Genomic DNA, 10,667 nt, shown 5'->3' on the forward strand with positions numbered 1-10,667 from the left:
AAAACAAATAATGTCTTAGTGTGCCACCGGAGTGCAAGGCTACGTGGAAATGCAATTGGTTCTTTTTTTTTAAAGCTCAGTGGCGAGAAGAAACAAAACAAAAGGAATTCTTTTAATCGCAGTTTCCCGCTAGCTATCAAATTAGGGCTGAATTTCCATCGTCCGTGATGAAATGGATCGGCCTGAAATAAGTTTTCACATTGGAGAGAAGGTTAGAACACAGGCAGCTCGCCCACTTTCCACCTGGCCAGTCTTTGTCCCTAATTGGTCTCTGATACGAATCCTTTGTGGCTGATGGCACCACCATTGGCCCTCGGCAGATGCTGTCCCCGTGGATCTCATTGTGGGTTGCCGTAGCCCAACCTGAATGCGGTCTGGGCTCAGTTCTCTGCAGGGAGGCCTGAGGTTCCTTGTTACTAAAGGAAACTGCATCTCTGATCAATTTGGCTCATTTATTCCCAAAGCTTAAAGTCTCGGGAGCCAGTTGCAGCATAAATTGGCCTTTACAGCAGCCCTGAGTTTTATTTCTGTGCTGTTGCATTGTGCATTGAAAGAGAGGTCCTGAACAATCACTGCGCTCCCACAGGACTTGGCACTGAAAGTAGTTGTAGGTGGTTTAGACAGAACAGCAAAGCAAAATAAATAAATAAATAAAAAAAACAACCTCGACAACATCTAAAATTGGGAGTAATCAGTCCAAGAGTTTAGAGAGAAACAAACAGTGTTTGGCGAAGTTTAGTGCATTCTGTCCACTTTTGTCAATGTTAGAGATCAGCACCATGGACAGCTCCAAAATTGATACAATTGCACAGTGTAGAACCCAGGAATGCCCAGTGTTTGTGGAAAACTATCAGGACTCTAGAGAGCTCACTCAATACTATGGTACAAAATCTGAAAACCACAGCCACTGCTTTTTAAATCTTCAGGGGCAATGTCACAACAAATTTAAGAACTAACAAACAACTGTCCAAACAACTTTTAAATTAAGTTCAATACTCTGCAATGCACTAATATTTCACCTCTAAATAACTTCCACTTAGGTGGATGATGCTGTTTTCTTTCAAAGAGGATACTGTTGATTTTGTATATACAGGTATAAAATCTGCCATGATGCGATGTGATTGGCTGATTAGATACAGTATGTGGGTTAATGAGCTGTTGGACAAGTGTACCTAATAAAGTATGCCTAAAATATACCTAATAGGCACACGTTATCATCTTGTAAACACTTTGTTAGGTCCACTTTATTATATTTTAGGTGTACTTCATTAGCACCACTTGTAACAACTCATTAACACAAATATCTAATCAGCCAATCACATGGCAGCAACACAATGCATTTAGGGATATAGATGACCTGCTGAATTTCAAACTGAATGGAATAAAGGTGATTCACGTGTGGCATCGTTTTTAGTGCTAGATGAGCTGGTCTGAGTATTTCTGAAACTGCCGATCTACTAAGATTTTTAAACACAACCACCTCTAGGGTTTTGCAGAGAATTGTCAGAGAAAGAGAAAATATCCAGTGAGCAGCAGTTCTGTGGGTGAAAATGCCTTGTTGATGTTGAAGCTCAGAACAGAGTGGCTAGACTGGTTTGAGTTGAAGAATGGCAATAGCAACTCGAATGACAGCTCGTCACGACCGAAGCATGCAGAGGAGCTTCTCAGAATGCACGACACGTCGATCCTTGAAGCAGATGGTCTACAACAGCAGAAGACCACACCGGGTGCCACTGCTGTCAGCAACTGAAGCTCCAATTCACATATGTTCACCAAAATTGGACAATAGAAGATTGGAGAATCATCGCCTGCTCTAATGAGTCTGAATTTCTGCTGCAACATTTGAATGGTAGGGTCATTTTTAAAGTGTCCTGCCTTCTGTCAAAGGTTCAGGCTGGTGGTGGTGTTGGGGGATATTTGTTGACACACTTTGGGCGCCTTACTATGAACTGAGCATCGTTTAAACACCACAGCCTACCTGAGTATTGTTGTTGACCATGTTGATCCCTTTATGGCCAGTGTACTCATCTTAATGGCTACTTCCAGAAGGATAATGTGCCATTTTACAAAGCTCAAATCATCTCAAACTGGTCCCCAGTCATTTGAACATAACAGTGGCCACCACAGGTCTCCACAGTTACCAGATCTCAGTCCAATAGAGCATCTTTGGGATATGGTGGAATGCAACATTCTCAAAACATCTATACAGCTGACAAATATGCAGCAACTGCGATATTGTGACTATGTCAATATGGACCAAGGAGGAGTGTTTCCAGCACCACGCTGGATCTGTGCCATGAAGAATTATGGCAGTTCTGAAGGCATAAGGATTCCAACCCAGTACTACCAAGACGTTCCAAATAAAGTGACCAGTGAGTGCATATAAAGCACCCTTTATTGCAGAAGCACACAAATGAATTTCCTCTTATCAAAAGCTATTCTATTTCCATCAGTATGTTAAAGAACGATGCCTCATTAAAAAGATAATTAAAGACTTATTAAAGAGTTATTAGGCGGAGCGTGGCCCGGGGGATTAGGGATGCATGCAAGCCCAGGATGGCCTGCCCTGCGAAGGCCTGACCTGCTGACTGAGCCCTGTGCGTCCTCGGAGTTGCAAGACCTGGAGAAGATTCTGCCACGAGGTTCCTGTGAAGTAATGTGCACCTGTGCACCTGCAGAAACTTCCAGAGATGCCCTTCTGACAGAAAATAGGAGATCAAGGTGGCATATAGCCAGGCCTGGCAGAAGAGGGTGGGGGAGGGAAAGAGAGAAGAGAGGGAGAGAGAAAGAGAGAGAGAAGAGGGTGGGGGGTGGGTGGGCTTACGGATCACCAGGCTGCTCCTGTTCTCGTGCCTTGCCAGCCTGAGTGATGAATTCTCTGATTGCAGTCGACAAAGATGGATGAGGAACTTAAAGCAAGTTTTCAGGGAGCAAATTGATGACTTGTGTACCAATCTGACTGAGAGCAGGTTAATAAGGCTGTTACTCACAACTGATTACAGTTTACGCCCTCCTTCAAAAGAAAAAACTGAATTAGAACAAGTGAAACGGATGATATATGTCTAGCACTGTCGGTTTTATCCGGCCCATACGCACGACGTTGGAATACATCTAACACCAATGCAGCTTCAGTCCACAGGAAGCACTTAATCTCGATAACCTGCGGCAACCCCGCTCACGTGCTTCACTGATTCTACAGTGTGGTAACTCATCAGAGTGTAGCCCTTTACGCTAATCACAGAACTAATGAATTATGCACCAGGCCCAGGGCTTTTACATCCGGTTAGACGAACTAGCTTGGCTAAGAAGCGATTCATATGACATAAATCAGCATATGATAAACAGCGAAGGAAGGTGAAGAATCACAGAGTGTAATGAAGCCTCCTGAATAGACCCTCCTGCACTCATGCTAATGTCCTCTGTGACATAGGCAACGGCATATAGAGCACGTATGGCCAACATAGTCACCCCCCTTAGTCACCTTCAGGAGAAGATAGGGGATGGTTTTAGCTGTGACATGTGACTTTGGTCACATGGTACCTGAAAGATGTTCAAAGAGGTAACAGGCCTCACTAGCTGACAGTTACTTTGGTTTGCTTACTGATTCAGGCTCTTCACTTGTCCTCTGAAAGCATAGTCCAGCTCATAAAGGTTCACAATGTAAAAAATAACCAAAAAAAAAAAAACATGCACTTAAAGCCCCATGAAATTCCAGCCACAAACAACAGATCTTTATGTGCATGGATCAGATTAGAATGAGGTTACATGGGTGGACATCCTACTTGTAGATCCACTCAGCTCAGCATTCTGCACATCAAGTCTCTTCTCTTGCCTCTTATCCCCAAGTGCCATCAGTCGCAGATATGAGGCGTAACATTCAGTGTAAACGACAGTGCAACAATGACATAATACACAACCACACGCTCTCTCCTTTATCCTACACCAGCCACGACGCCGCTTTTCACCGGGCCTAAAAATGGCCCCCGACGTGACTGCGGAATGGGAGTGAACACAAAGACTGATGGTCTGGATGTGAGAGTGCAGCTTTATCACTGTTCCCCCTTGTTTTGCCACTGCGGATGTGAGCAGGTTGCTTGTCACCCTGATTAGATGTCTGACTAATGTTCCGATTAGAAGCAATGGCACCGGGAGTGTCTGCATTGCCGTCTCAGGTTTCTAGTGCTTGACAGTCTACAGAGCTGTTCAGAAATACCAGAGAATGAGCGATGACCTGGGTATGAAAGACGAGAAGAAATAAGTCATGGACATTGTTAGGAAGCATAATTCCACCTCATTAGTGAAGTACAATTCATGAACAAGAATCTTTGCCAATGAAACTGGTTCACTTGTCTTCACAGACACACGCAGCTGGACGAATTCTCAAAAGTACAAAAGCTACTTAATCGAATAATCGGGTTCCACTTCACCTTGTAGCAGACCAATGATTAGAAACATATTGCTAAAGCAACTATGCAGAATCTCTGGGCCAAATTGTGGAATGTTGGCCACATGGATCACTGGACCTGAATCCTGTGTGTTTCATTTACTGCAGATAAGGCTGAAGGCAAAAAGCTCCCATGGGAAACGAAAAAGATCTAAGATCTGGAGGAGCATGAGCAAGGAAGATATGGCTGTGAATGCAAATACCGTCCATTCAGAAATGCCACAAGCCCTTCAACATCAGCCTTATTGTATTTGTTATCCACTGTACTGGAGTAGGAGGCATGTAAATATGTCACATGTCACAACATGTTTATGTTTATGACATGTAGCAATCTCCATATTAAGGAGAAATACATTCCATAACCTGTTGAACATTTTTAATTGAAATTTGCATTTTAGATGCAGGACAAATACATGAATTTGAAAACAATGACCTTATCTTCAGAACACATGACACATAGTTACAGCACCTGCGCTACGATAGAATGAGAGGATTCTTAGCCATGATGCAGTCTGTACTGCACTAATCTAGGTGCCCACTGCAGCACTGCCTCTGGGAAAACAACATCAAAGCACTTGCCTTGAACCGTTCCACCTAATGTGAAAACTTTCTTACCCCAAAGTTCAATGTTGTGCTGAACAAGCCAAGCTTTAGTACTTGGGGATCGATTAACATGTAAAATACTGTACTTGAAAGCATTATTGGGTCTTTTAATACTGTGGCTGCTAGTGGCGGGAAATCCATCCATTAATTAATACCTGAGGCAGAGGTTCCTATACGGCACCCGACTGTCCCAGGAGATCGTCCCTATCAAACACACAATCGAAGCCATCGATCAGACACTTCATTTTAATTATTCTGTAAAAACTCATTCTTTAGTGGAAGGGGGCTAGTGTTGCCCTACCGACGTTGCCGTTGACCCTTTGCTACCAGTAACAGCTGCTGAGTGGGTGAGCAGCGTCCGGCCAGTTTTTGCCACTCTTCTGTTTTCCAGTGGAGCTCCTCAAGTGTCAAACCACTAAACGTTTTACAATGCTGCAAATGACTGCGGTACTCATGGAGTGTTTTAACGGCAAAGTGAATAGAAATATTGCCTGTGAAAAGCTTCCGTGCTCCCAAACGTTCAGTTAACCACAGGGAGCTGCACTACTGTTTTTTTTTTTGACTCAAAGCAAATGCTGATTTAGAAGAGTGACTATTCTGTGAAACTCAGACTAGGAAGAAGAGGCCCATGCCATAACGTGTTATTGTCAGACCAAACACTAGAAACCTGCGTCAGGTAGGACTTTTGTGGCTTTACATGTCACTTGTTTCTGAGAAAAACTTTCAGAAGACGCGCTGGCCTCTCCTTGTGAGCCGTTTCTTTATCCGACATTGTGGTTGAGCTGAATTGTGCTTCAAGGTCTACGTTTACACGGTGAACTTAAACAGTCTGCCTTTTATTATCCAAGGACTTTGGAGGAAGAAAGCAACAGCAATAGTCTTTCAAGAGAAAAAATGGTCTCTGGTAGGAAGAGATTATTAAAAACTCCAAGAGTTTTGCACTTCACATGAATATCAAATGACCACCACACACCTGATGAACTCGGTGAGTACCCGGCCATTACGGTACCTCGTCGGGTTTGTAACCCCACCACCTCTATTTGATTAGGCTCACAGACAGACGAATGGTCACTTGAAACATATTAAACCAAAAGCTGTCTAAAATCAAACAGAATTGACAAGAATTATCATTTCTGAGCATGTGGCGTTTTGAGTTGTAAAAGTATGGCATGGGACTATTTCCAACGTGTTTTGGCTACCAATAACTGCAAGAGGCCCAAAACAAAGAGGAAGAATTAAAATGGTGAGAAAAAGATTCCTGCTGTTAGATGCCTATATTCTGCTGTGTGTGTAGACTGGGTGCTAGTGAGGAATATGGCAACAGATTTGGCTCAGACTTTGTTAGGCCAGTTTAATGCTCTCCTGCATTCTCATTCTACTAATGAGTCGCGCCTTCTGCCAGGTCTTTTGTTCCACTGTCAGCACAAGCAAGCGCTTCAAAGTCAGCAACGTGTGACACGCGGAGCATTTTGTGGTCCATCAAAGCCGCAGATGTGCGTTATCTGTCAGGTGTTTCAGAGGTGATGTTTCCACCCAGCAGGCCATGTGCCTCGTTTATAAGCATTTATGATGTAAAAACCTCAGCCGTCAGAAAAAAAGGAGTCAGCAAAACATCACGAGCTGCATTTTACCACGAGGGGGTTTGATTTGTCTGTGTCGCTTTCTACGTGTGGCTTACAACAGCTCCAAGTCTCAAGGTAAATAACATAATTACAGTTTATCACATCCCGGTCTTGGGTTGCCTGCCGGTCCTTCTCCCGTCCATCACATCGCTGAATCACCAGACTGCAGGTCACGTCTCTCTCGCTATAAATAGACGTGGCATCATATTCATCTCCACGTTTGATACCGTAGAAGAGTTCCACAGATAAAATGGGTCATAACCATTATCTAGCTCTGCGGACGGCCACAATCTCATCAGAAGTTGAAACAGAACAGAATGGCCATCACGAAGGTTTCCTACGCTGCTTATTCTGAATGCAATGCCGTCTGTGAACCAGTGTATAAAAGCTGTCCGGGGTTTTTTTTTTTCATTTGTAACAGATGTATGGCTAATGGACAGTATCCTTTAACTTCGCCCCAGAGTCAATTCATTTCATCTCTAATTAAAGAAGTGAAATGCAGCAACTTCGAGGTGCATAAATGAAGACAGATCTTGATGGTTTTCTCATAGAGAGGTAAAAGTTCCCCAGGCTAACCTCTCTTTCATCTTTTGGGAGGCTTTACCCATTAATTGGACCATATTTCTATCAAACACTTTGCTTTTAATGGTGTCTTGCTGTGAGTTGATGACACTTCTGGCAAGCTGTCTGGAAATGTTTGAATGAGATCTGTGACAAACATTGGCAGGGTAACTAAAGTAGTTTTTAATTTTTGTGTTAAAGTCTAATTTAATTATGTCGATATTGAGCATCGATCCCCTCCTGTCTTAGCCGAACGTGCGTGTTAGCTGTCGCGTTTCAACATCAGCCATGCGGGGGGCATGGTTTCAAAGGACAGAAAGAACAGGAAATGGCCTCTCAGACTTTCTCTGGAAAAGGTTTTCTGCTGAAATTGGAGCAAAGTGCCACTGTTACATTCCATTAAGCCATTTCAAAACTTTTGTGGAACAAATGCTAGCACCTCTCCATGACCTCTGTCTGAAAGGCATCGCTGAGTCATGGCAGCAGCTTTAAAAATGCATTTGTCTTGGATGTCTTTTGGTCCAGCACTTGAGTTCTGTTTAGCGCGTTCTCATATTTTAAGATGACGGGCCGGCATTCAACAGATGAAGCCAAGCAGAATTATGAAGGTATTTCCAAATTATGAAGGTCTTTCTTAATGACAGTGTGTCAGTAAGCATACTGGCTCACGTCGTTTAGCTGTTTAAGTTTCTGCTTTGCCTTAGTGCACCCGCTTCAGCTAGCCCGGTAATTTTCTTTTACAACCTGATCAAGGTGCACCCATGCAGAGAATCATCTCAACCCTGCAATGGAACTGAGTTTGAGATACAACCATAACCTTTTATTAGCATAATGTGTATGCCTTAACTCTGCTACCAGTGTTTCACACCTTTCAGCTCCAATGACTGCATAGCTATGTAAAATGTAAAACATTCAATATGATCTTCAACACACCGAAAAAAAAGTAAGTGAGAGGTACAGCTCTATAGAATGCAGAAACATAAGGTCTCAGGTTACCCAGAACGACAGCTTTTCCACATTACTGGTTTTATTTATGGAGATAAATTTGCATATGCAGCATGTGGCAGCTGTGAAAGTGCAATCTGACAGCCAGGACATTTGATCTCCTTCAGGGCAGCGTTTACTCATCAGAGGTTATTAGTTTAGTTGGAGCGGAAGGTCAGGAGTGTTGGTGATAAATCACGGCGCCTTGAGAGCCGGGACACGCGGGAGGTGGCCGTGTGATCTTCGCCTCTGGACAGAGCTCCTCTGTGCTTTCGTCAGGGGCAGAGATGAGCAAAGTCTGGATTGTCCTGGACCGAAGAGTAACGTAAGTGACCCCGATACTGTGCAGTACACCGATGAGAAACGTCCCGCGGTGTCCTCTCATGGGGAGTGTGTGCACGTGCACGTGTGCTCGCATGTGTGTTTGCGCGTGTGCACGCGTGCATGTATGTATGTGTGTGTGGGCGCGTGCCTGGTGGGGGTGGGGGGTGGTTACAGGGCACTCTGCCGGGGCCTGACGGTGGACAAATGAAAGGAGATGGCTGACACCCAAATCATTAATCCTGCTACCATCCAACACCCACCATAACTCTGCTGAGTCTGAAGAAGAAAAGGAGAGGAATATTATTGCTGTTATGATACACAGCAGGAAGGGAGTCCTTACATTTGACGTGTACATGTACGCGTCAAACTGTACACAGCGGCCGTAAGAATGCAGTTGACAGAAAACTTGTGTTGACGTGTGCTGCTTTGATTGCTGGCCCACAGTGCACCTGCATAGGTTTGCACCTGCGCCATGTTGTTTCAGAGATCAACATGAATTAATATAAAATATATTTGATTAAATAATGATTAGCTTCTTACTGGGTGCACATGTTCAGTAAATGTTCTGCAAATGTTTTTTAAAGGTTATCAACATCTTTTCTAAGTCCATCCTGGCGTCAGAATCATCCAAATTACAAAAGGTATTAAAAAAGGCATTTAAATTAAACCTTTTTGCAATCTTGTTGTTCTCTTCGTGTTGTTCTTTTATTTAATTTTTAAGTAGAAGAAGATGCATGTAGGGCCCACAATTCAGAACCTTTTTGCTTCGTGCAGTATAATTAAAAATGCAAAAATATCTATATTTCTTTATAAATGTATGATCCAGATAACACCTCTGTGTGAACTCATATGCACTGTCATGTGACCAATGCCGAGGGACAAAAGGCCTCCTAAGATTTACAACACGAGAGCCCATGCGTTCTTATCGGCTATCTTCCACAAACTGGGAATGGTATTCGAAATAATAGTAATAATAATACACAGGGAATAAATTAAGGATATTGTGGAAATGGTGCCAGTTGTAGACACAGATAAATTGATTTGTGACTTATACTTGGAGACGCGATTAAGATTTTCTGACACTAAGCTTTAATGAACTGAAGATCAACCATTCTTTATTTTCATTTTAAATTATTCTTTAATATACGTTAGTATATTTAGTTTGTTATTTTATTTTCCTTTAAATTTTAAGTACATACTTCACAATAAAGTTTATGTTCTATAAATGAGCTTTAAATGATGCAATGCATCCTAGACAGACAACCTCGAGCTTCTCGGGAACATTTTCTTTTCACAAATCATTTCAAAGCACCGCGAAAGCACATCAAACGGCGGCTTGAAACGACACCAGCAACGCTGACAAACACATCTGAGCACTGTGCGTCTCGTTTGCGTGTGCGTGTGTGTTTTTTTCAGCCGAGTCATCAAGAGAATCCCTCTCTTTCTCTCAGTTCGAGAAAGCTTTTTTCCCCCCGACTAGCTGTCACTGTGGCGGGCTCAACCGTCTCATCTCGTTGCGTGAAAGCGCGCGGCCGCTACCGGAGACGTGCGCGCGCTTCAGCTCTTCGATCTCATCAAAGGCTCCCGGCTGCACCGCACGAGCCTCTTCGGTCTCGAGGCTCCCCCAAGTCTCCCATCAAGATCGCCTCCCGAGATTGTAGGAGAGAGCGTTAGACAGACGTAATCCATAGTTTATCCCCGCCTCGCTGATTGATCGCCGCTCCAGTTCTGTGAAACTCACAAAAAAAAAAAAAAAAAACAGATTCATGAAGGCACGCTGTTTACTGCACCCAAAATACAGCAAAATTCATTATACAAAAACTGAAGGGAGAGGACCGTGAAGAATGTTTGCCCTTGAAACGTTCACGGTTCCGCGCAGCTCCCACTTTATGGCACCTGCAGAAAGATGAGAACTCAAAAACAACACTGAGAAATTAAAACGAAGAACTGAGTAAACGCCATTCGTGGTCTTGAATGGGCACTGTTAAGATTTATGTGTCTACTGTTGAATTTCACGCAGTGGTGAACCAGTCCTTCAAGCATCCACGAGATGTACCAAGCACGAAATGTTACACACTGTTGGCTTTTTCCACTGTAACAGATTTATTTTAAACCCACAGTGGATTATT

This window comes from Brachyhypopomus gauderio, chromosome 16 (genome assembly GCF_052324685.1).
Source record: "Brachyhypopomus gauderio isolate BG-103 chromosome 16, BGAUD_0.2, whole genome shotgun sequence".
In the NCBI taxonomy this organism is placed as follows: domain Eukaryota; kingdom Metazoa; phylum Chordata; class Actinopteri; order Gymnotiformes; family Hypopomidae; genus Brachyhypopomus; species Brachyhypopomus gauderio.